Source organism: Thalassophryne amazonica, chromosome 18, assembly GCF_902500255.1.
Source record: "Thalassophryne amazonica chromosome 18, fThaAma1.1, whole genome shotgun sequence".
Classification (NCBI taxonomy): domain Eukaryota; kingdom Metazoa; phylum Chordata; class Actinopteri; order Batrachoidiformes; family Batrachoididae; genus Thalassophryne; species Thalassophryne amazonica.
The window spans coordinates 18,937,247-18,965,159 of NC_047120.1; the positions used below are offsets into that span (position 1 = coordinate 18,937,247).

The 27,913-nt window shown below is 41.3% G+C and overlaps 1 long non-coding RNA gene across 4 annotated transcripts in view; it reads right to left on the bottom strand.

Moving 5' to 3' along the window:
• Positions 1-700: 700 nt before the first annotated feature.
• Positions 701-27,913, bottom strand: part of LOC117530507 — a 112,387-nt gene continuing 85,174 nt past the window's right edge. For 3 of the 4 annotated variants that reach the window (XR_004566386.1, XR_004566387.1, XR_004566384.1), the window contains 2 exons: positions 5,013-5,247; positions 3,724-3,884 (listed from right to left, as the gene is read on the bottom strand). This is a non-coding gene — a long non-coding RNA (uncharacterized LOC117530507). Of the gene's footprint in view, positions 2,659-3,723; positions 3,885-5,012; positions 5,248-27,913 lie in introns of those variants that run through there. The other variant, XR_004566385.1, reaches the window with a different exon arrangement.

The window sequence follows — 27,913 nt, forward strand, 5'->3', positions numbered from 1 at the left end:
AGCCTCGTGCAGTTCTCTGATGTCCCCTCATTGCATGGCCCTTTTATTGAGTAAAGAAAACAAAAAATAAGAGGAGTGAGTTGAGTCCATCGTCACAACATGTTTGTGCAGATACATTTGTAATCAACTGAATCATTCATGTGTCGTGTAGATACGTTTGCAAACAACTGAATCATCCTGATTTTTAGGTACAGAGTGACAACTGAATCATTGTGTCATTAGTGCAAACAACTGAATCATTCCTGATTTTTAGGTACAGAGTGAGTGGTTTTTGCTGAAGCTTGCTAAAAACTATAAACAGGTTGCAGCTGTGAATATCTGAAAGAAAACAGTTTGCAGATTTTTAACATACAGAAAGAACAATTTGCAAATGAGCAGATGTTAATAGATGATAATAAATGATAAATCAAATTTGACAGTATAATTTATCTAACATATCCCTCCTGTTTTATCATTTATTACATCACAACCACATCCAATACATTAATCACAACCACTTGTTAATAACATTTTCAGTTGTAACATCACAGATGAATGCGGAGATGAATATAGTAACCAAAAACAGGAAGACAAAATGACAGTGAACAAATGATAAAGAATTTAAAATGTTATGTGGTGTCTTTGATTGTTTCCAAGGTGGTGCCAGAACCTCAGGAATATCGACCTCGTAATCGGGTGGTTGATAAGCTGGGCATCTGCATATAGCATATTAGCGGACATCATACTCTGGTTCCTGCTCAATATCATCGGTCGACAATAGTTGGAAGTGCGTAGTTTCTCGATGGAGGACTCGCTGTACAACATTACATTGGACAAAGGCATTGGAGACTAATTTTACAATCATGGAACAGAGGCAAGGCACTATGCAGCAAAATAAGAGTGCAAAAACTGCAATAATGATCAACAGAGGGGTCAAAGCTCGTAGTAGAAGTTGCCACCAACTTCCTGATGTAAGCCATGACCAGAAACTCCAGCTAGGTGATGACATTGTTGCTTGTACAGAGTCATGGACCTCTGTCATCTCTTGTAGGGCTCGGGTGATGGCACCTCCGTCAGCTGTGTTGTCCGGGATAAAGGTGCAGCACGCTGTGCCCACCAAAGCACACACTCCACCGGAGGGTGCGGTCAGCTGATCAAGAACCATACGGTTTTGTAGTACCATCAGTCGCAGGGCCCTAATTTCCTCGGTGGTTGCATTGGCCATCTCAAGTGTGGAGCTCATGAACTGCAGAAACTTCCAGCGGGTGAACTCAACTTCTAGAGCTACGAGGTTGACCCCAACATGTGGAAGCATGCCAAATAGTGACCTCCATCCCTGATTGAATATTCTTTTATCACTACGAATATGGCTGGTATCAGACAGTTCTCATTTAGCGCAAACATTATGCGGTTCACGGAACTTGATGGTGGCTTTGGACCATTGATCTTTAGGAATATGTACTACTGGTTCATGTAAATTAATCATTCCACATCTTCCACCCCAATTGGGAGGAAGGTGAGCGTAAACGTTGGTCCCGCATAGCCAATAATAATCAGTGAGGGCTCTAGTGCCCTTCTGGGTTGGCACTATGGCTGCACAGTAACAGCGCTTAATGTAAGGGGCCTGGGTGGTGTTACACCAGAAACGGTCTATGTTCCTGACGAGGTGGGCCTTGTTCCACTGGGTCTTATCCTGTTTACAGGTTTTGTTTCTGTCGCATTCATTTTTTGCTGTTTGATTTACATAATCGCAGAAGGTGTAGGTTAAATTGCAGGAGTGAGGTGGAAGCCACCCAAGTAGGTTTGAGCCATTCCCAATTACACAATAATCAAAGCTATGATAAGGCGTTAAATCAGTTATCAGTAGGGGGTCCCGCACCTGGGGCCATGATAACATAGGAGGTAAACCGGAACCGGTACAGTTCTTTCCCTCCAAGGGAGATGCAGTGGTTTTGTTCAGAGGTACAGAATAATTTCCTGGGTAGGTTGACAGGCCTATCAAACAATCAGTATTAGTTTGAGACGTTGGAGTAGCATGAAGTCCATTATGTGTGGTGGAAACAGGCATATGTGTACAGACATAACAGTTGGTACGGTTCACTAGATGTGAAGTGTAATTTACGTAGCGCCACCACATGTCGGTGTGGTAAGGATGTTGTGGTTCATCAGGGTGGTCGATGTATCGTATTTCCCTCCGGGTGAGAGGTTGAACGGGAGCTGAGTCATCAGGAGAGGTTTCAGACGGAGGATGTCGTTCCCACATCTGCCAGAAGAGGTGTCCCAGTAGACAGGAACATGCTGATATCACAACACACCAGACTGTCTGCCAGACTCACCCACAACCACGGCGCTTGGCACGTGGGTTGGGTGTACTCTGCGGATCAGTCATTGGTGCTAGGCCGCAGCGCCACCTATAGACCACTCTAAGTGAGTAAGGATCTCCCTGCTTCACTGACGTTGAGACGAGACACCTCTATACGGTGAATCCCCTTTGTAGCCAGACTTCCCCTTACTCGTTTGTGGTAACAGGCACACACTGCAGCTTACAGTGACTTAGATGTATCCATGATGGTCTTTCAGTGATCTTCACGGCTGTTGGTGTGGTCAGCAACACTTGGAATGGGCCTTCCCACCGTGGGCTGGACCACTTTTTCATTTTTATGGCCTTGATAAAAAGAACTGTTTAAATAAGAATTAGTTTGGAAAATCACAAACAGTAAAAATCCAAAATTAGACAATTGTCATAAATTAGAATCCAAATGAATTTGAATGAATTTGATTTTAGAGATGTTATCTCAATTTATTAAAGTGAAGGAGTTAATCACTAACACTTTTTTTTTTTCAATTGGAATCAGGATCGTACCAGCTTAATCAGTTTAAAAGTGGTTAAAAATCATTAAACGACTCAATAAGTTTCACTGATCACTGTCAAGTATTCACAAAAGGAAGCTTGTCAACTATTTACAAATTCGGCTCAATGCCTTTGAAGCCGAAAAGGATGCGATGCGGTCCTCCACCTGTAGGTGGGATCACTTGTTCAATAGGCTTGGAGTCTCAAGGAGGCGAGGGGGTTCCCCCCGCTCACTTCCTGTCCTGTCCGCAGTTCCAAGCGGGCTTTTTTTTTTTTTAATCGACACTTTGAAAATAAATAAATTTGGAAAACTATCTTCTGGCTGCTTTGGTCTGGTCTACGACTGTTTGAGCAATGCAACCTTCTACAATGCTCTTCAACAGGGTGACTTTCTGAAGTTTTCCGAATGAGTTAGCAGAGTTAGCGTAGCGTGGCCTAGCTTAGCCCATGTGCTGTCGTGCTAACTGTTAAATTTTATCGTGTTATAAATTTATTAATTTATAATTCATTTCTTATTTTAAAGGTAAGTTAGCTTGCGTGTTACCGGCTAATAGTTGGTGGCTGCTTTTTAGTGCGCCAATATGAGGCTGTAGCTTGTCATAAATCACGTTCGTTTTCTAGCTTGGTTGAAGCATATACTTAGGGTTGCCAACCGTCCCTTGAAAAACGGAATCGTCCCTTATTTGGAAATAAAAGTGTGTATTCCGTATTGACCTGAAACGGGACGCAATTTGTTCCGTATTTCTGTGAGAATCAAAAAGTCTGTAAAATGTCAATGGAATTGACTGGCGCTTTATATGGAAACTTACGGTAAATTTGATCCCAGCCTCTCTCCTGCTCTTCACCAATGAGCTGACAGACACGAATTGACGATACAGAATCACTCTTATCTCATTGGTCGAGGGACATCTGCTCGCAAGAAGATACCGACGTCATGAGCCGACGACGGTCGCTGGACGACAATAACAAAGCAGCATGGCTGATATCTATACAGACACCGACACTGGAGATATGTCTACAGACAGCAACGTCTGTAACGTCGTTACTCCTCCTCCTAAAAAAACAAACAAAAAAGAATGCAAAAATACAGGGAGAATGAGAAAAGGAAAATGGCTGGGTGGGAAAGGTGCGCTATAACAGTATTGTTTACTTTTCAGACTTTATTTTTTGCACTTTTTATTACACTAAATGTGTAAATGTGCACTGTTACATTGTTTTGGATGATGCAAATTTCTATTGTTTTTTTTTTTTGTTAATTTATACAATTTTAAGTTAAGCAATAGCACTACAGAGATTTATTTTTAAAGAAGACAGAATGCTCATATTGAAATTGTGAGTGAAAATTTATTTTACACTAAAAATAAATTGCTAAATAATAATTTGTTTTCCACGTGTTCATATCAGAACAAATGCATGTATGCATCTACCTAAATTCAGGGTCAAGTCAACAGTCAAATGGTTAAAAATCGTTTCACACAGACGCTGGGAAGGGTGAAGGCAACGGTCAGTCGGCCCTGGCGGTGAGGTGCCCCTTATTTATTTTTCAGAGAGTTGGCAACCCTACATATACTTGAGGAGCCACAAGAATTCACTTTTGTGTTTTCAAAAATAAAAGTTTGACGCGTCCGTCCACAAAACATTTAAATAAATTTGCTCAGAGCGCATAGACGTTCTTTGAACTTTAAACAACACATTTAAATGTGGGTAAAAATAAAGCATTTAACTGGAAAAGACGCAATTAAATTATTAGGTAAAATAACAGCTTTTTACTGGATAGTCACAGTTAGTGTTATTTGTGGCTTTGTTTCAGAGAAAGTTTTAAGAAAACGTCTCATTGTCTTGTGGTCTCACAAATAAAGTGTGTTTGTCTTTCAAGTCCTGATAAGTGTATAAGTTATAATCAGTACTGGTTGTCCTTGTGCAAGTGTGCAATCAGTTATGCAGATATGTGTGGCAGCAGCTGACGTGCTTCAGCAATGTGGTCAGGCAATTTCGCAGCAGCATATTTTAAAAAAACAATTATTAGACATTTAGCTTTTTAGGTTTAGTAAGGTCTGTAACACTATCATATGTCAGGAAACTTCCTACTTTTCAAAGTTTTACAACAAACAGTCAATATTTCTGAAGGATTTTTTGTGTTTCTCAGAATACACATCACATAAAAAAATAATTTTTCACTCACTTTAACAATAACTGCTCAGGATGGAGTGCATGCTGTAAATCAGTCAATTGCTTTACAGCCTTTTGAAGTAGGCATGAAGCCTGTGTCATGTCCATCTGGTCCAACGAGTAGCTAGTCATCTGTAGTCAGTCTGACCACTTTCATTCTTCCTGAAGTTGGGAGGATGCCAATCTTTAGACTTTGTAACAAGTCACGTCCCAGATTCACTGGACATGTTGGAGAAAAGCCTAAACACCTAAACAGAAAAAAACAAGGTTACAATGGGCTAAGGAAAAGCAATCGTGGACTGTGGATGACTGGATGAAAGTCATGTTCAGTGATCAATCTCGAATCTGCATTGGGCAAGGTGATGATGCTGGAACTTTTGTTGGTGCCGTTCCAATGAGATTTATAATGATGACTGCCTGAAGAGAACATGTAAATTTCCACAGTCATTGATGATATGGGGCTGCATGTCAGGTAAAGGCACTGGTGAGATTGCTATCATTACATCATCAATAAATGCACAAGTTTCCGTTGATATTTTGGACACTTTTCTTATCCCATCAACTGAAAGGATGTTTGGGGATGATGAAATCATTTTTCAAGATGATAATGCATCTTGCCATAGAGCGAAAACTGTGAAAACATTCCTTGCAAAAAGACACATAGGGTCAATGTCATGGCCTGCAAATAGTCCGGATCTTAATCCAATTGAAAATCTTTGGTGGAAGTTGAAGAAAATGGTCCATGACAAGGCTCCAACCTGCAAAGCTGATCTGGCAACAGCAATCAGAGAAAGTTGGAGCCAGATTGATGAAGAGTACTGTTTGTCACTCATTAAGTCCATGCCTCAGAGACTGCAAGCTGTTAAAAAAGCCAGAGGTGGTGCAACAAAATACTAGTGATGTGTTGGAGTGTTCTTTTGTTTTTAATGATTCCATAATTTTTTCCTCAGAATTGAGTGATTCCATATTTTTTTCCCTCTGCTTGGTCTAAAAAAGTAACCGTTACTGACTGCCACAATTATTTTTCCTGATTTCTTATAGTGTTTCTTAAAGCCAGAAAGTTGCCATTTGAAATGACTTTAGTTTTGTGACATGACTGTGATCTGCTTTTTTTTCTACAAAATTAAACAACTGAATGAACATCCTCCGAGGCCGGTGATTCCATAATTTTTGCCAGGGGTTGTAGTATTTAGTTGTATAACCACAGTTTTTCATGATTTCTTCACATCTGCGAGGCATTAATTTTGTTGGTTTGGAACCAAGATTTTGCTCATTTACTAGTGTGCTTGGGGTCATTGTCTTGTTGAAACACCCATTTCAAGGGCATGTCCTCTTCAGCATAAGGCAACATGACCTCTTCAAGTATTTTGACATATCCAAACTGATCCATGATACCTGGTATGCGATATATAGGCCCAACACCATAGTAGGAGAAACATGCCCATATCATGATGCTTGCACCACCATGCTTCACTGTCTTCACTGTGAACTGTGGCTTGAATTCAGAGTTTGGGGGTCGTCTCACAAACTGTCTGCGGCCCTTGGACCCAAAAAGAACAATTTTACTCTCGTCAGTCCACAATATATTCCTCCATTTCTCTTTAGGCCAGTTCATGTTTTCTTTGGCAAATTGTAACCTCTTCTGCATGTCTTTTATTTCACAGAGGGACTTTGCGGGGGATTCTTGCAAATAAATTAGCTCCACACAGGTGTCTTCTAACTGTCACAGCACTTACAGGTAACTCCAGACTGTCTTTGAACATCCTGGAGCTGATCAATGGGTGAGCCTTTGGGATTCTTGTTATTCTTCTATCCATTTTGATGGTTGTTTTCCGTTTTCGTTTCCATGTCTCTGTTTTGTTTTTTTGTCCATTTTAAAGCATTGGAGATCATTGTAGATGAACAGCCTATAATATTTTGCACCTGTGTATAAGTTTTCCCCTCTCCAATCAACTTTTTAATCAAACTACGCTGTTCTTCTGAACAATGTCTTGAACGTCCCATTTTCCTCAGGCTTTCAAAGAGAAAAGCATGTTCAACAGGTGCTGGCTTCATCCTTAAATAGGGGACACCTGATGCACACTTGTTTGTTCCACAAAATTGATGAACTCACTGACTGAATGCCACACTACTATTATTGTGAACACCCCCTTTTCTACTTTTTTTTTTTTTTTTTTTTTTTTTTTTACTAATAGCCCAATTTCATAGTCTTAAGAGTGTGCATATCATGAATGCTTGGTCTTGTTGGATTTGTGAGAATCTACTGAATCTACTGGTACCTTGTTTCCCATGTAACAATAAGAAATATACTCAAAACCTGGATTAATCTTTTTAGTCACATAGCACTACTATTATTCTGAACACTACTGTATTTCTTTTGTTCAATGGCATTTGTGATTTCTTCAATTGCTTGTATTATTGCTAATGATGTTGTACTGTTTGATCGAATACCATATTGGTTATCCGAGAGTAATTTGTGCTTTTCAATGAATATATCCAATCTATTATTAAAGAGTTTTTCCAGTATTTTGGAAAATTGTGGCAGTAAAGACACAGGTCTGTAGTTGTTGAAATGATGCTTGTTCCCGGTTTTGTACAGTGGAATGACTTTGGCTATTTTCATCTTGTTTGGGAATGAACCAGTTTGAAATTATAAATTACAGATGTATGTTAAAGGTTTTGAGATCCCTTCAATGACCTCCTTTACTGTTGTCATATCAATGTCATTATAATCAGTTGATATTTTGTTTTAAAATTTTTTTTTAACAATATCTAATATTTCATTCTCCTCCACTGTTTTGAGAAACGTTGAATTATAATTTCATTCTATCAATACATCCATGTTTTTCCCAACTTTCCCAGGATCAGAGATTTTTCCTGCAAGATGAGGTCCCACATTTACAAAAAAATTATTTAGATTGTCAGCCACATCATTTTTATTACAAATTACTTTACCCTCATCAATAAAATACTCAGGATATTGTAACTGTTTAGAACTACTTCCAATAATGCTGTTTAGTATACCCCACATTCCCTTTCTATTGTGTTTATTATTTAATAATATCCTATAATAATCTTTTTTGCTAGACCTTATGATATCTCTTAACTTGTTTCTATGTCGTTTATATTTATTTTCTGCCTCTTTAGTTCTCAGTCTTGTGAATTCTCTGTATAGCGCATTTTTCTTCTAGCAGGCGTTTTGTAAATCTTTTGTGATCCATGGACAGTTGCCATACTTCAGTTTTCTTGTGTATTCTTTAATTGGACAGCATTTATCATATAATTGCTTAAATACCTTCAGAAATATTTCATATGCATTGTCCACATTGTTTCGGGGTACAGACAAAACCCCTTTAGGACAAAACACCCCTGACAAAAGCCTCCTAGGACAAAACCCCCCTAGTAAAAGTGAATTCTAGGACAAAACCCCACTGGTTCATATGAAGTTTTACTCAGCAGAGTTTTGGCATGTGTGTTCCTCATAATAGAGGTGAAACATGTTGATGGGGGTTTTTAATTGTCAAATGCCAAACAGTTATATGGAGTGGGTGTGAAACTACTCAGCAAAGTTCTTACAAATGGATATCTACCTCCAGTGCACATGAGGAGGATCCCACCTCTATTTCCTCCTCATCTTTGGAATGTGCATCAAGTCACAGTGGATGGAGAGGCTCACACAAACAACCTGTGTGAAGCGTGGAATCATGGATATAAAGAGCTTGTTGGCCACGACCATCCAGCCATCTGGAAAGCGATTGACTGCATTACGAAGGACCAGGCTCTTGCAACAGCAGCACTGTTATGAGACTCCATTGGGGAGCCTCCCAGGAAATGGGTTAAAAGGGCAACAAAGGAGAGGCAGGAGTGGTTGCACAATCTGTGTATGAACTTTGTGAGCAACAGGAAAACAATGGAGGAATTTATTTCTGGAGTAGGACATTCTATGAGGTGGAAGTGAAATAATCTTTTTTATGAAATATTGTATGAGGTGCTGTTATATTTTAATAAAGCTACATAAAAATAATACTGCTGTCAATTTGTTTTTTCTCCACTAAGAGTATCTTGCCTTATATATCTTTGAGGGGGTTTTGTCCTAGGGAGGTTTTGTCCTAGGGGGGAAATATGAAAAGTAAAAGTAAAATGGAAAATAATTTTCCACACACATTTATTCAAAACACACAGCAAACTATAATAAACAACTGTTTTGACACTTTATAAAGGTAATTTGAGGTCTTGTGTGAAAGACTGTCCAACAAAAAGGTTCAAACAATAAACACAAATGCACATTTTGAACAATGTATACAAAATGGTGAAGTTGACTGTGTGTTTGTTCTCTCCTGCACCGAAAAGCTTTCAGACTTTGAGGCCCATTTACACTCTGAGGAGCGTTCCCTCCCCCTAGATCCATTGATATGGTAAACAGTGCTTTACGCCGGAATGAGAGAGCTTAGCACAGGCTTATCCAATAATGTTCACAGGCAAACTAGTGGAGCAATCCTGATACTCACACAATCTTTGTTTGAGCATGTGAGATTGTATAAGAGGCCCTCTGTCTGCTCACTTTCACTGATCACTGTGCGTAATGGCGCAGGGTGCATTGGAGCCAGCAGCCAGGGGGCTATTCAAACGGGCCAACTCGTAACACATCACTCCTAAAAACAATCTTTGGTTTATCACGTGAGGTAAATCTGCCCTACGATTGCATTTTGGAAAACCATGTGATGGTGAACCAATTTCAATTGGACACTCACATTGCGCACGTCATCACACAGCTTCTATGAGGAGTACAAAGATGGTGGACAGCTGGCTCGAAAGTTCTCGGAGTTAACTTTTCAGCAAAAAAAGTAAGATTCTATCTCATATCACTAAAAAGTTGTTTATAATTTTGTAAAACTTGGTCTCAGCCGTCGTATACAACAGTGTCAACCGCAGAGGGTTAACGCCTCACCCTCATTTCACATTTATTTTTCTTGTGATGATGTAATATTTGCTGTCACTTATTGTCTGTTTGGTGCACTTTGGCAGCAGCGTTTTGATGTATTTTCAGGTGGGCATGACAGTTGCCATAAGTTAATGAGATAAGCAGCTTAGAGCACTGCAGAGGGGGGTCCTGCGGAGAGAAGCGAGGAACACAACAGCAAGTGTCACGAAGAAATAAAGTTTTGTTGTTTTAAAAACCCACAAACACATGAAAGTCCTGTGTATTTGGTCCAAGTGTGCAACACAAACCCAAACACTGTGATTCCTCACTCAGTTTGTCAGTGTACACTCAGTGTTGATTCTACAAAGAGCCCATTGTTCTGAAAGTCAGTAAATATTTCCTACAACCAGACCAACACCCAGAACAAAATACAATGTCAAACCAGAAATGTTCATGAAACATTTAGTTTAATTTTAGAAGAACAAAAGACATTCTTGACTTTGATCCAAACCACAGAGGGAAGTCATCAGCCGAATTAATGACGATGGCTTTGACAAGATGTTTTTAAGATTGAAACAGCCGGGTCGATGAGCAGCTATTTAATTATCAGTAAAGGAAATACCCTATCCATGAAATACAGATCAGATGCGGATGAAACTAATGCCCCGTTTACACTGTAAAAAATGTATTTGTCATATAATTGCTTAAATACCTTCAGAAATATTTCATATGCATTGTCCACATTGTTTCGGGGTACAGACAAAACCCCCTTAGGACAAAACCCCCCTGACAAAAGCCTCCTAGGACACACACACCCCCCCCCCCCCAGTAAAAGTGCATTCTAGGACAAAACGCCACTGGTTCATATGAAGTTTTACTCAGCAGAGTTTTGGCATGTGTGTTCCTTGTAATAGAGGTGAAACATGTTGATGGGGGTTCTTAATTGTCAAATGCCAAACAGTTATATGGAGTGGGTGTGAAACTACTCACCAAAGAGATAAGTGTCAGGTGCAAAAAACAGTTATATGGAGTAGGCATGAAACTACTCAGCAAAGTTCTACCAGATGGATATCTACCTCCAGTGCGCATGAGGAGGATCCCACCTCTATTTCCTCCTCATCTTTGGAATGTGCATCAAGTCACAGTGGATGGAGAGGGCCGCACAAACAACCTGTGTGAAGCGTGGAATCATGGATATAAAGAGCTTGTTGGCCACGACCATCCAGCCATCTGGAAAGCGATTGACTGCATTACGAAGGACCAGGCTCTTGCAACAGCAGCACTGTTATGAGACTCCATTGGGGAGCCTCCCAGGAAACGGGTTAAAAGGGCAACAAAGGAGAGGCAGGAGCGATTGCACAATCTGTGTATGAACTTTGTGAGAAACAGGAAAACAATGGAGGAATTCATTTCTGGAGTAGGACATTCTATGAGGTGGAAGTGAACTCATTTTTTTTATGAAATATTGTATGAGGTGCTGTTATATTTTAATAAAGCTACATAAAAATAATACTATTGTCAATTTGTTTTTTCTCCACTAAGAGTATCTTGCCTTATATATCTTTGAGGAGGTTTTGTCCTAGGGAGGTTTTGTCCTAGGGGGTTTTGTCCTGGGGGGGGCAGTTGTCCTACACCCCATTGTTTTCTTGGTATACTGCTTCCCAGTTTTCAGTCAATCAATCAATCAATTTTATTTATATAGCGCCAAATCACAACAAACAGTTGCCCCAAGGCACTTTATATTGTAAGGCAAGGCCATACAATAATTACGTAAAAACCCCAACGGTCAAAACAACCCCCTGTGAGCAAGCACTTGGAGACAGTGGAAAGGAAAAACTCCCTTTTAACAGGAAGAAACCTCCAGCAGAACTAGGCTCAGGGAGGGGCAGTCTTCTGCTGGGACTGGTTGGGGCTGAGGGAGAGAACCAGGAAAAAGACATGCTGTGGAGGGGAGCAGAGATCAATCACTAATGATTAAATGCAGAGTGGTGCATACAGAGCAAAAAGAGAAAGAAACACTCAGTGCATCATGGGAACCCCCCAGCAGTCTAAGTCTATAGCAGCATAACTAAGGGATGGTTCAGGGTCACCTGATCCAGCCCTAACTATAAGCTTTAGCAAAAAGGAACGTTTAAGCCTAATCTTAAAAATAGAGAGGGTGTCTGTCTCCCTGATCTGAATTGGGAGCTGGTTCCACAGGAGAGGAGCCTGAAAGCTGAAGGCTCTGCCTCCCATTCTACTCTTACAAACCCTAGGAACTACAAGTAAGCCTGCAGTCTGAGAGCGAAGCGCTCTATTGGCGTGATATGGTACTATGAGGTCCCTAAGACAAGATGGGACCTGATTATTCAAAACCTTATAAGTAAGAAGAAGAATTTTAAATTCTATTCTAGAATTAACAGGAAGCCAATGAAGAGAGGCCAATATGGGTGAGATATGCTCTCTCCTTCTAGTCCCCGTTAGTACTCTAGCTGCAGCATTTTGAATTAACTGAAGGCTTTTCAGGGAACTTTTAGGACAACCTGATTAATAATGAATTACAATAGTCCAGCCTAGAGGAAATAAATGCATGAATTAGTTTTTCAGCATCACTCTGAGACAAGACCTTTCTAATTTTAGAGATATTGCGTAAATGCAAAAAAAGCAGTCCTACATATTTGTTTAATATGGGCTTTGAATGACATATCCTGATCAAAAATGACTCCAAGATTTCTCACAGTATTACTAGAGGTCAGGGTAATGCCATCCAGAGTAAGGATCTGGTTAGACACCATGTTTCTAAGATTTGTGGGGCCAAGTACAATAACTTCAGTTTTATCCGAGTTTAAAAAGCAGGAAATTAGAGGTCATCCATGTCTTTATGTCTGTAAGACAATCCTGCAGTTTAGCTAATTGGTGTGTGTCCTCTGGCTTCATGGATAGATAAGCTGGGTATCATCTGCGTAACAATGAAAATTTAAGCAATGCCGTCTAATAATACTGCCTAAGGGAAGCATGTATAAAGTGAATAAAATTGGTCCTAGCACAGAACCTTGTGGAACTCCATAATTAACCTTAGTCTGTGAAAGAAGATTCCCCATTTACATGAACAATTGTAATCTATTAGATAAATATGATTCAAAACCACCGCAGCGCAGTGCCTTTAATACCTATGGCATGCTCTAATCTCTGTATAAATTTTATGGTCAACAGTATCAAAAGCAGCACTGAGGTCTAACAGAACAAGCACAGAGATGAGTCCACTGTCTGAGGCCATAAGAAGATCATTTGTAACCTTCACTAATGCTGTTTCTGTACTATGATGAATTCTAAAACCTGACTGAAACTCTTCAAATAGACCATTCCTCTGCAGATGATCAGTTAGCTGTTTTACAACTACCCTTTCAAGAATTTTTGAGAGAAAAGGAAGGTTGGAGATTGGCCTATAATTAGCTAAGATAGCTGGGTCAAGTGATGGCTTTTTAAGTAATGGTTTAATTACTGCCACCTTAAAAGTCTGTGGTACATAGCCAACTAATAAAGATAGATTGATCATATTTAAGATCGAAGCATTAAATAATGGTAGGGCTTCCTTGAGCAGCCTGGTAGGAATGGGGTCTAATAGACATGTTGATGGTTTGGATGAAGTAACTAATGAAAATAACTCAGAACAATCGGAGAGAAAGAGTCTAACCAAATACCGGCATCACTGAAAGCAGCCAAAGATAATACGTCTTTGGGATGGTTATGAGTAATTTTTTCTCTAATAGTTAAAATTTTATTAGCAAAGAAAGTCATGAAGTCATTACTAGTTAAAGTTAAAGGAATACTCGGCTCAATAGAGCTCTGACTCTGTCAGCCTGGCTACAGTTCTTATTTTCTTCAATTAGTGATGAGTAGTAAGATGTCCTAGCTTTACGGAGGGCTTTTTTATAGAGCAACAGACTCTTTTTCCAGGCTAAGTGAAGATCTTCTAAATTAGTGAGACGCCATTTCCTCTCCAACGTACGGTTATCTGCTTTAAGCTGCGAGTTTGTGAGTTATACCACAGAGTCAGGCACTTCTGATTAAAGCTCTCTTTTTCAGAGGAGCTACAGCATCCAAAGTTGTCTTCAATGAGGATGTAAAACTATTGACAAGATACTCTATATCACTTACAGAGTTTAGGTAGCTACTCTGCACTGTGTTGGTATATGGCATTAGAGAACATAAAGAAGGAATCATATCCTTAAACCTAGTTACAGCGCTTTCTGAAAGACTTCTACTGTAATGAAACTTATTCCCCACTGCTGGGTAGTCCATTAAAGTAAATGTAAATGTTATTAAGAAATGATCAGACAGAAGGGGGTTTTCAGGGAATACTGTTAAGTCTTCAATTTCCATACCATAAGTCAGAACAAGATCTAAGGTATGATTAAAGTGGTGGGTGGACTCATTTACATTTTGAGCAAAGCCAATCGAGTCTAATATAGATTAAATGCAGTGTTGAGGCTGTCATTCTCAGCATCTGTGTGGATGTTAAAATCGCCCACTATAATTATCTTATCTGAGCTAAGCACTAAGTCAGACAAAAGGTCCGAAAATTCACAGAGAAACTCACAGTAACGACCAGGTGGACGATAGATAACAACAAATAAAACTGGTTTTGGGGACTTCCAATTTGGATGGACAAGACTAAGAGTCAAGCTTTCAAATGAATTAAAGCTCTGTCTGGGTTTTTGATTAATTAATAAGCTGGAGTGGAAGATTGCTGCAAATCCTCCCCCTCGGCCCGTGCTACGAGCATTCTGCAGTTAGTGTGACTCGGGGTGTTGACTCATTTAAACTAACATATTCATCCTGCTGTAACCAGGTTTCTGTAAGGCAGAATAAATCAATATGTTGATCATTATTATATCATTTACTAACAGGGACTTAGAAGAGAGATACCTAATGTTTAATAGACCACATTAACTGTTTTAGTCTGTGGTGCAGTGAAGGTGCTATATTATTTTTTCTTTTTAATTTTTATGCTTAAATAGATTTTTGATGTTATTGGTGGTCTGGGATCAGGCACCGTCTCTACGGGGATGGTGTAATGAGGGGATGGCAGGGGGAGAGAAGCTGCAGAGAGGTGTGTAAGACTACAATTCTGCTTCCTGGTCCCACCCTGGATAGTCACGGTTTGGAGGATTTAAGAAAATTGGCCAGATTTCTAGAAATGAGAGCTGCTACCTCCAAAGTGGGATGGATGCTGTCTCTCCTAACAAGACCAGGTTTCCCCAGAAGCTTTGGCCAATTAGCTATGAAGCCCACCTCATTTTTGGACACCACTCAGACAGCCAGGAATTCAAGGAGAACATGCGGCTAAACATGTCACTCCCAGTCCGATGGGGAGGGGCCCAGAGAAAACTACAGAATCCGACATTGTTTTTGCAAAGTTACACACCGATTCAATGTTAATTTAGTGACCTCCGATTGACGTAACCGGGTGTCATTAGTGCCGACGTGAATTACAATCTTACCAAATTTACACTTAGCCTTAGCCAGCAGTTCAAATTTCCTTCAATGTCGCCTCTCTGGCCCCCGGAAGACAATTGACTAGGTTGCTGGTGTCGCTAACTTCAACATTTCTCAAAACAGAGTCGCCAATAACCAGAGTTGATCCTCGGCGGGTGTGTCTCGAGTGGGGAAAAACGGTTAGAAATGTGAACGGGTTGGCGGTGTACACGGGCTTCTGTTTAGAACTACGCTTCCTCCTCACAGTCACCCAGTCGGCCTGCTTTCCCGGCGGCTCGGGATCTGCCAGAGGGAAACTAATGGCGGCTAAGCTACCTTGGTCCGCTACCAACTACAGGGGCCTGGCTAGCTGTAGAATTTCCACGGTGCAGAGCCGAGTCTCCAATTCGTCCAGCCTGGCCTCCAAATCTACGAAATAAGCTACACTTATTACAAGTATCATTACTGCTAAAGGAGGCCGAGGAATAACTAAAACATTTCACACCCAGAGCAGAAAAGTTGCGGGAGAGACAGGAGAACCCGCCATGCTAAACCGGCTAGAGCTAGTAGCTGCGCTAAGCTAGCGGATTCCTAAAAACACACAAAGTGAATAATGTGTAAATAATTTAGAGGTGATTCAGCAGAGGGAGTGCTTTAGTTAAGGCATGTGAAGATTACACTGTGAAACAAATCGTTATCTAGGTAACTAGATCAATCTAACTGCGCAGATTAAACAGCTAACAGATACAGCAAAACACCGCTGTGCTCCGGAACAGGAAGTGATACAATACCGCAGTGAGAGCCAACCACCAGTAGAGGTTTTGCGCCAATATTTTGGTCCAAGTGGTGCAACACAAACCCAAACACTGTGATTCCTCACTCAGTTTGTCAGTCTGCACTCAGTGTTGATTCTACAAAGAGCCCATTGTTCTGAAAGTCAGTAAATATTTCCTACAACCAGACCAACACCCAGAACAAAATACAAAGTCAAACCAGAAATGTTCATGAAACATTAGGTTTAACTTTACAAGAAACAAAAGACATTCTTGACTTTGATCCAAACCACAGAGGGAAGTCATCAGCTGAATTAATGATGATGCCTTTGACAAGATGTTTTAAGATTGAAACAGCCGGGCCGATGAGCAGCTATTTAATTTTCAATAAAGGAAATACCCTATTCACGAAAAAACAGATCAGATGCGGATTCAAACTAATGCCACGTTTACACAGGACAGAGACCCAAGACCTAGAAGGCTGTCACTTGTCAACTCTCACAAGTCTTGGCTGATCTCTAGTTTGATTTGTTATTTGCGTTTACACCAAGCGTGCACTGCGACTGAATTGTGTGAGTGAAATATATGTTAATATCCATGGTCAGTGATGCAACCCCATGCAGAGATAATTGAGAGTTTGTTACGACCCAGAGGATCAGGTTAGGAGTGGGTTGCGACTTGTGAGAGTTAACAAGACTGATGAGACCCATGTATCTTTTAAACTGGTCGCACAACTGCTGCAAGTGTTTTAAACAGATCAATACACTTGCGCACCTGTCGGAAAACGATGGAGAGTGATGGCGACCAGGAGAGCTCTCTGTTCCAACCACGGAGACCCCACTGTGACCAGCCTGCAATCCACATGAGAGCCAGTGAGAGTGACAGCGAGCAGAGGCCATGAGTCGTGGACTCGATGTAAAGGGGAGTGTTAGTCTATTCAAAGTGTTTGATGCACTTTTGATTGAGATATAATGCAAAATCTACACCAAATGGAATTTCAATATTAAATTCAAACATCCACAAAATCCACAATTAATTTAATTACATTTATTAAAAATAAATACAACAGTCACAGTATTCACAGCCTTTGCAGTGAAGAGCAAAATTGACCTCAGGTGCATCCTGTTTCCACTGACCATACCTTGAGATGTTTCTACAGCTTAATTGGAGTCCATCTGGGGTAAATTCAGTTGATTGGATATGATTTGGAAAGACACACACCTGTCGACATATAAGGTCCCACAGTTGACAGCATGTCAGAGCACAAACCAAGCAAGAGGTCAAAGAGGTCAAATTGTCTGTAGACCTCTGAGACAGGAATGTCTCAAGCACAAATCTGGGGAAGGGTACTGAAACATTTCTGCTGCTTTGAAGGTCCTAATGAGCACAGTGACCTCCATCATCCAAAAATAGATGATTCAGCTAACCAGGACTCTAAACTGAGCAATCAGGGCAGAAAGACCTTTGTCAGGGAGGTGACCAAGAACCCAATATCACTCTGTCAGAGGTCTAGCATTCCTCTGTGGAGAGACAAGAACCTTCCAGAAGGACAATTATCTCTGCAGCATCCACCAATCAGGCCTATGAGGTACAGTGGCCAGAAGGAAGCCACTTCTTAGGAAAAGACACATGGCAGTCTGCCTGGAGTTTGCCAAAAGGCATCTGAAGGACTCTCGACCATGAGAAGCAAAATTCTCTGGTCTGATGAGACAAAAATTGAACTCTTTGGTGTGAATGCCAGGTGTCATGTTTGGTGGAAACCAGGCACCATCCCAACAGTGAAGCATGGTGGTGGCAGCATAATGATGTGGGGATGTTTTCACCAGCAGGAACTGGGAGACTAGTCAGGATTGAGGGAAAGATGCAGAAATGTACAGAGACATCCTGGATGAAAAACCTGCTCCAGGGTGCTCTTGACCTCAGACTGGGGAAATGATTCATCTTTCAGCAGGACAATGACCATAACCTCAAAGCCAAGATATCAAAGGAGTGGCTTCAGGACAACTCTATGAATGTCCTTGAGTGGCCCAGCCAGAGCCCATACCTGAGGGCCCTGTCCCACTGGTGTTTAGGAGGATTTGCGGATGGAATGCGCACAAAAGTGGCCCACATCCGCCAAACAACCGCAATAACCGTGTAACATTCCGGTACAGTTGACCGCCATCCGAACACATCCGTGATCATCCGCAGAGGCACGCATGTCCACAGCCAGGATTTTTGAGCGGCTCAAAAATCCTGCTGCGGATGAGATCTGTATCACTGCCTGAACACATACTGAAGACATACGCAGGACATACACAACCAATGCGACACATATTCCATCATCTGCTGATATCCGCAACGACGGGTTGGCGCGGCTTGGCGGCGGACTGGGACAGTGTGCAAAACAGATATGACGCGTGCCCAGCAAGGCCACATCACGGTCGCAAATGGTATGTCGCGCATGCAGACAGAGTGGGCACGGATGAAGCGAGTGCATCACGGCCGCTGTGCCCCTCATGGGGCGCCTCCCTGGTCGCCTTCCCGCTTCTGTTCCCTGTTATATCTGCTTTTCTTCCTCATGTATTCGCTGATCCACCCCGGGAACATTGTCAATTTCCGCCCACCTTTGTTGCGGACGCTCAGCTTTTGTCTCCTCATTTCATGCGCAATCCTCCTAAACGCCAGGGGACAGGGCCCTGAATCTGATTGTACATCTCTGGAAAGATCTGAAAATGGCTGAGCACCAATGCTCCCATCCAACCTGATGGAGCGTCAGAGGTGCTGAAAAGAGGAATGGGCATAACTGCCCAAAGATAGGTGCACCAAGCTTGTGGCATCATATTCAAGAAGACTTGCAGCTGTATTGCTGTTGAGTTGCATCAACAAAATATTGAGCAAAGGTTGTGAATATAACCCTAATTCCAATGAAGTTGGGACGTTGTGTAAAATGTAAATAAAAACAGAATACAATGATTTTCAAATCCTCTTCACCTATATTCAATTGAATACACCACCGGCACAAAGACAAGATATTTAATGTTCAAACTGATAAACTTTATTGTTTTGTGTAAATATTGCTCATTTTGAAATGGATTCCTGGAACACATTTCAAAAAAGCTGGGACAGTGGTATGTTTACCACTGTGTTACATCACCTTTCTTTCTAACAACCTTAGCGTTTGACTGAGGACACTTAATTGTTGAAGCTTTGTAGGTGGAATTCTTTCCATTCTTGCTTGATGTACAACTTCAGTTGTTCAAACCGTCCGGGTCTCTGTTGTCGTATTTTGCACTACATAATGCACCACACATTTTCCGTGGGTGACAGGTCTGGACTGCAGGCAGGACAGTCTAGTACCTGCACATCTTTACTATGAAGTCACGCTGTTGTAACAGGTGCAGAATGTGGCTTGGCATTGCCTTGCTGAAATAAGCAGGGATGCCCCTGAAAAAGATGTTGCTTGCATGGCAGCATGTGAGCTCCAAAACCTGGACTACCTTTCAGCATTGATGGCGCCATCACAAATGTGTAAGTTGCCCATGCCATTGGCACTAACACACCCCATACCATGACAGATGCTGGCTTTTGAACTTTGCACTAGTAACAATCTGGATGGTCTGTTCCCCTCTTTTGTCCAGAGGTCATAACGCCCATGATGTTGTGGGGCCGCTGAAGAGGAGGTACTGCTGGCCCACCACCACCAGATGGCGCCCTGCTTGGAGTGCAGGCTTCAAGCACGAGAGGGCGCCGGAACCAATGGAGTGACAGCTGTCACAATCATCACCACCAGCTGTCACTCATCTACGTCAACCTCCATAAAAGCCGGACTGCAACTCCACCTCCCCGCCGAGAAATCAGCTACCATACAGGTATTCTCTGCTGAATCTAAACCGAACAATAGTCTGATCTCTTTGCAGCCGTTTCCCTGTGACGGAGTTCCTTGTCTGCTGTGTTGGCGTTGGTGTGGACTGCGACGGCTTCGCCTCCCACCCCAAACAGATAAGTGGTTGTCTCAGGAGCTGTCCGAGTGTGTTATCGGAGGTGAAGGTTCTCCCTCCTAATTGAACACAGACTGTGGGATTACTGAGTGTGCAAACTCACACTCATCAAAAACGTTTCTGTTCTCCTGCCAGCAGTACCGGGTCTGACTGCTGAAGACAGTGGCCACCTGGGGGCGCAGGGTTTGGCGGCTCCGGTGTTCTTCAGATCCGTTGGTGGTGGAAGCGGTGTGGGATCCGGATCTTCTCTCGCACCAGACGTCTTCTATCTTCGAGCCTGCCACACGTCACCTTGTGTTTGATTGACATTCCGCAATATTTGTATTGTCTGTACTTCGTGTGCGCTTCACAACATTAAATTGTTACTTTTTGGCTATTCCATTGTCCGTTCATTAACGCCCCCTGTTGTGGGTCCGTGTCACGACACCTTCCCAACACATGATTTCTAAAAACAATTTGAAACAATGGACTCATCAGACCACAGCACACTTTGCACTTTGCTCTGTCCATTTCAAATGAGCTTGGGCCCAGAGAAGGCGACTGCATTTCTGGATGTTGTTGATGTATGGCTTTCACTTTGCATGGCAGAGTTTTAACTTGCACTTGTAAATGCAGTGACGAACTGTGCTAACTGACAATGGTTTTCTGAAGTGTTCCTGAGACCACGCGTAATATCCTTTACTCAATGATATTGTTTTTAATGCAGTGCTGCCTGAGGGATCGAAGGTCAAAGGTCACTCGATGTTGGTTTTTGGCCTTGCCGCTTACGTGTAGAAAGGTCTCCAGCTATCTCTGAATCTTCTGATTATATTATGGACTGTAGATGATGGAATCCCCTAAATTCCTTGAAATTGAATGTTGAGAAACATTGTTCTTAAACTGTTGGACTATGTTTTCACGCAGTTGTCCACAAAGTGGTAATCCTCACCCCAACTTTGCTTGTGAACGGCTGAGCCTTTTGGGGATGCTCCTTTTATACCCAATCATGACACTCACCTGTTTCCTATTAGGTGTTCTTTGAGCATTCAACAACTTTTTCAGTGTTTTGTTGCCCAGACCCAACTTTTTTTAAATGTTACAGGTATCCATTTCAAAATGAGCAAAATATTTGCACAAAAACAATAAAAGTTTATTCCGTTTGAACATTAATATCTTGTCTTTATGGCGTATTCATTGAATATAGGATTTGCAAATCATTGTATTATGTTTTTATTTACATTTTACACAATGTCCCAGCTTCATTGGAATTGGGGTTGTAATTATTTACATGTAATTTCTGAGTTTTTTATTTTTTAAAAATTTGCAAAAAAAAAAAAAAATCATATTATTATTGAGTAAAAACGGATGTACTCCTTTTAGGAATAAGTCTAACATAAAATGTGCAAAAAGTGAAGTGCTGTGAACTTTCTAGGTGAACTTTAAGCGAATGTTTCGGCAATTTCAACACTTTCACAACATACAGATACACTTCTGATGGCTGCGTCCAGCAAGACACTGAAAGCCTGGATTGTAATTTTGATCAGGACAACTGCATCCCAAACACTAATTCCTCGCTCAGTTTGTCAATCTGCACTCATTGTTCAATGAACAAAGAGCACAGTTGTTCTCAAAGTGAAACTCAGTAAACAGTTCCCACAACCAGACCAACACCCAGAACAAAAAAACCCCAGTCAAACCAGAAATGTTCATGAAAACAAGTCTTGGCTGGACTCCATTTGATCTGTTATTTGCGTTACACCAGGCAGGCACTGGGACTGAATTGTGGCAAGTGAAATATATGTTAATATCCACGGTCAGTGATGAACCCCATGCAGAGCTAACTGAGGAAATTATTAGGAACCAGAGATCAGATTAGGAGTGGGTTGGAGCTTGTGAGAGTTAATGAGAACCGATGATGAGACCCATTTCTCTTTTAAACTGCCGCACAATTGCTGCAAGTGTTTTAAAACAGATCAATACACTCGTGCACCTGTCGAGAACGATGGAGGGTGATGGCGACCAGGAGAGATCTCTTTCCGACCATGGAGACACCACTGTGACCAGCCTGCAATCCCTGTGAGAGCCAGTGAGAGTGACGCGAGCAGAGGCCTTTTTTTGATCGCATATTGGTCGTGGACTCAGTGTAAAGGGGAGTGTTAGTCTATTGACAGTGATTGATGCACTTTCATTGAGATATAATGCAAAACCTACACCAAATGGGCTTTTCAATATTAAATTCAAATGTCCATAAATCCACAATCTGGATCAGATCAGGATCAACCTTTTTCAGGTGATAGTGAGTGCCAGTCTGCGCCTCACTTTCAAATATGAGTGTGATTGTGTCATGCTTTGGTCCTGGACCTGCCCAGAATCAGGTTTTGTCCCCCAGTCTTCGTCTGTTTCCCTCTCCTTGTCCTTCTGTCCGGCCCTGAGGGTTTATATTCCGTTTCTTCCAGTTTAGTCTTGGTTATATTATCCGTTATACTTCAGCCACGTTAGGTTCTGTTCTAGTTTAGTCTCTGCTTTTTATTTTAGTCATTCTGTGTTATCACGTTAGGTTATGAGGATTATCTGTTACACTTCAGCCACTTCTTGAGTTCTGTTCTAGTTTAGATTCAGCCTTTAATTTTCTGTTGTTCCGTTTCTTTTTTCATTTGTTTTTGTCTGTTTCCCTCACGTTTGTATTTTAGGTATCATTTCGTAATTGTTTAACATTTGTTCTGTCACTGTGACATTCCTCTTTTTGCTGCTTTTGTCTGACACGCCTACCTGTCACTCCACTCTTGTCTTGTCCAGCCACGCCTTCTTCCTTGTACCTGCATCTTATCACGCCCTGACTGACCTCTGCTTTTAAGCCCCTTGTTTTCCACAGCTCACTGCTTGTTTGTTGTGCATATTGCCTCATTCCAAGCCTCTCATGTTTTTTCTGCTGTAGCCTGTTTCCTTGCCGTGTATGACCTTCACCTGTTTTGACTTTGCCTTTTGTCTGAGCCAGTTGACCTGCTTCTGCAGGCCTGAACCCTGCTTGTTTTTGCCTCCTCCGATACACCTGTTTGCCTGTGCTGGAACTCTGCTCGTTACTGACCACACCACCGCCTCACAACCGTCTGTACCTCCGCCTACCTGTTTGTCACCCAGTGTATCGACCTCAGCCAGTTTTGTGATTAAAACCTTTTTCTAAATCCCACCTCTGAGCCATGAGTCTGCATTTGTGTCCGCCTGCCTGTCGTGCCATGTCATCACAGTTCCTGACAGATTGGGGCACGTTTGGTTAAGATATAATGCAAAATACACATTAAATATGGTTTTCAATGTTAAATTTAAATGGCCAGAAAATCTGTAATCCATAATTAAATAAAGAAAAGAAATCACATGTATATAAGTATTCACAGTGTTGGACAGTATGCCTCATGTCCCTGTCCTCTGTCTATTTGATAAATTCATATATTTTCTGGGACGCTATGATACATACTGTTCATTTGCTTAAGGCTCTGTCACACCTTGATGATTTAGCCAGCGTATGCCAATCGTATTTAAAAACGTTGGCATAAGTCTAATAAGGGTAAGTTTTTTATAAGTTAAGAGCACATTGAAACACTCTGAAGCTCACTGATGTATGTCCTGATAAGCTGAGCTCCTCAAAAAATTTTAGCCATGCTGAAAATTTTCGATTGCCAGTGTGTGACTCACACATCCCGCACATGCTGGACAAAAGCTGTAGGTAAGTCATGTGATTGTTGGCACACATTTCTTTACTCATAAGTCTAAATACATCCATTAATGCTGGCCACTGATTGGCTGAAACCTGCGGTCCTTATGCAGAACGACTGTTTCGTTCACACACGGAGAATCTAACTGCTTCATTTCAGTCCAATTCACCATCACAGACCAACATAAATCCACATAAAGCCTCCTGATTTTTGAAAATGACATTTGAAAATACTTTAATCCGTGGCTGGAAACGTAACGTTTTAAAGCAAGTCCCTCAGTGGTTTTTCTGCTGTAGGTGCATTTCTCAGATGATGCCTGTGCTGCGCTCTGATCACACAGAAGCCCTGTGATTCATTCATGGGAGTGCCAAGATGGCGCCGTTGTGTCTGGCTGCTCGTCTGCTGCTCTCCAGTCTGTTATTGTATTGTTTTTAATTTATGCTGTTTTTGAATCAGAGGCACTGCGGGTGTATGATCGTTAAACTCTGCTGGATCTCCAGCCCCCGGTTCGTGGTGCGGTGTGGTTATCAGCAGGTGGACAGAACTTTCCACCCCCATTTTTATCGGAGGGTGCCGGCTTTTCTGTGCCGTGCTCCTGCGCTGCCTTTCGGCCGAAAGTGCAGTCGTCGCCGCGGGAGACAAAGTGGACATCTGGTGAAGCTGAAGCTCTGTTTGGCCTGCTGTTTGGCTTCTGGACGAGCTGTGCACAGAATTCTGGCAGGATCTGTGCTGCCCTTGCACCTTGTGGATCCGGTTAAAGCCTGTGTGGTGCAGCTGGTCGGCTATGAGGACCGTCGGCCCGGACGTCCACGTCTTCGCCGGACTGATGTGCGCCAGTGGCACTCTTGGAACCTGGGCCTGCTTCGCCGGGTTCCGAACAGTGAGACTGTCATCCCCACTGAGGTCCTTACCCTGGGTCTCCTGAACATCAGATCACTGTCCTCGAAATCATTGTTAATGATTTAATCATGGATCATCATTTAGATATGATTGGCTTGTGTGAAACCTGGCTCAAACCCACAACTCTCCTTCCCCTGTCCACCAGCGTACACATTTAGTCACGTGTCTCATGGTGTGAAGCAAGGCTTGGGTGTTGCTTTTATTTATAAATCTAGGTTTTCTTTATTAGCTGTTGGGGGTCACAATATAATTCCTTTGAGCATCTGACTCTCCGTTATGCCCATGATGCTAAGTACTGTCAGGGTCATAAAACTGGAGCTCAGCTATCTTATTTTGTCACTGTTTATAGGCCCCCGACCCATATTCTGATTTCTTAGATGAATTTGGTGCGTTCATCTCTAGTTTGTCAACTAGTGCAGATAATATTTTGATTATTGGTGACTTTAACATTCATATAAATAAGCCCTCTGATCCCCTTAGCAAATCATTTATGCAAATTGTGGATGTATTAGGATTCCAGCAATGCATTCAGGACCCCACACATTAGTGGAAATACCCTGGATCTGGTTCTTGCACGTGGGTTTGCTGTCACATTGACATTTTGCCTCTCACATCTATAGTCTCTGACCATTCACTTATCAGGTTTACATTTACGCTGCCATGGTTAGTGGAACAACAACCTTGTCTACAACTGCGGCGTCGTATTCAACCCTCAACTATGACTGATATTGAGGCCAGACTACCTGATATTTTAGCTTTGAGTCTGGAAAATGCTAAATCAGTGGACAGCCTTGCGGATAGTCTAAAATTAACGCTTAAAACTACACTTGATAATATTGCGCCTCCTCTTTAAGGTCACGCCCTCCTAAGGCACAGTCACCTTGGTTCAATGATTATTTGCGTGACCTCAGGCAGAAGGCTAGAGGTTTGGAACGGAAATGGCGTTGTTCCAAATTAGAGGTGTTCCGCCTTGTATGGCGGGATGCTATTTTAGATTATAAGCATGCACTACTGGCCACGAAGCAGACCTATTACTCTGATTTGATCAGTAAAAACAAACATAACTCAAAGTTTTTGTTTGACACAGTTGCATTTCTTATTTACGGGCAGGCACCTGTTAGTCGTTCTCCCTTTTCAGCACAGGATTTCTTGGATTATTTTGAGAAGAAATAGAAGATATTAGGCTGAGCATATCTCAGCGTGCCTCAGCCCAGCCATTAAAACCTGCTGTGGAGGTGGGCGCTACCATTGAGGTGTTACCTAGATTGACAGAATTTAATAGTATTTCATTAGGCGTGCTGACGAAACTTGTGGCATCTACAACCCCTGGCAAAAATTATGGAATCACCGGCCTCAGAGGATGTTCATGTCGTTTAATTTTGTAGAAAAAAGCAGATCACAGACATGACACAAAACTAAAGTAATTTCAAATGGCAACTTTCTGGCTTTAAGAACACTATAAGAAATCAAGAAAAAAAGATTGTGGCTTACTTTTTTGGTTACTTTTTTAGACCAAGCAGAGGAAAAAAATATGGAATCACTCAATTCTGAGGAAAAAATTATGGAATCACCCTGTAAATTTTCATCCCCCAAATTAACACCTGCATCAAATCAGATCTGCTCATTGACATTGACCCTATGCCATGACATTGACCCTATGTGTCTTTTTGCAAGGAATGTTTTTGTAGTTTTTGCTCTATGGCAAGATGCATTATCATCTTGAAAAATGATTTCATCATCCCCAAACATCCTTTCAATTGTCCAAAATATCAACAAACTTGTGCATTTATTGATGATGTAATGACAGCCATCTCCCCAGTGCCTTTACCTGACATGCAGCCCCATATCATCAATGACTGTGGAAATTTACATGTTCTCTTCAGGCAGTCATCTTTATAAATCTCATTGGAAAGGCACCAAACAAAAGTTCCAGCATCATCACCTTGCCCAATGCAGATTCGAGACTGTCTTTGAACATCGGAGCTGATCAATGGTGAGCCTTTGGGATTCTTGTTATCTTCTATCCATTTTGATGGTTGTTTTCCGTTTTCGTTTCCATGTCTCGTTTTGTTTTTTGTCCATTTTAAAGCATTGGAGATCATTGTAGATGAACAGCCTATAATATTTTGCACCTGTGTATAAGTTTTCCCTCTCCAATCAACTTTTTAATCAAACTACGCTGTTCTCTGAACAATGTCTTGAACGTCCCATTTTCCTCAGGCTTTCAAAGAGAAAAGCATGTTCAACAGGTGCTGGCTTCATCCTAAAATAGGGGACACCTGTTTGTTCCACAAAATTGATGAACTCACTGACTGAATGCCACACTACTATTATTGTGAACACCCCCTTTTCTACTTTTTTTTTTTTTTTACTAATAGCCCAATTTCATAGCTTAAGAGTGTGCATATCATAATGCTTGGTCTTGTTGGATTTGTGAGAATCTACTGAATCTACTGGTACCTTGTTTCCCATGTAACAATAAGAAATATACTCAAAACCTGGATTAATCTTTTTAGTCACATAGCACTACTATTATTCTGAACACTACTGTATTTCTTTTGTTCAATGGCATTTGTGATTTCTTCAATTGCTTGTATTATTGCTAATGATGTTGTACTGTTTGATCGAATACCATATTGGTTATCCGAGAGTAATTTGTGCTTTTCAATGAATATCCAATCTATTATTAAAGATTTCCAGTATTTTGGAAAATTGTGGCAGTAAAGACACAGGTCTGTAGTTGTTGAAATGATGCTTGTTCCCGGTTTTGTACAGTGGAATGACTTTGGCTATTTTCATCTTGTTTGGGAATGAACCAGTTTGAAATTAAATTACAGATGTATGTTAAAGGTTTTGAGATCCCTTCAATGACCTCCTTTACTGTTGTCATATCAATGTCATTATAATCAGTTGATTTTTTTTTACATTTTTTTAACAATATCTAATATTTCTTCTCCTCCACTGTTTTGAGAAACGTTGAATTATATTTTTCTATCAATACATCCATGTTTTTCCCAACTTTCCCAGGATCAGAGATTTTTCCTGCAAGATGAGGTCCCACATTTACAAAAAATTATTTAGATTCAGCCACATCATTTTTATTACAAATTACTTTACCCTCATCAATAAAATACTCAGGATATTGTAACTGTTTAGAACTACTTCCATAATGCTGTTTAGTATACCCCACATTC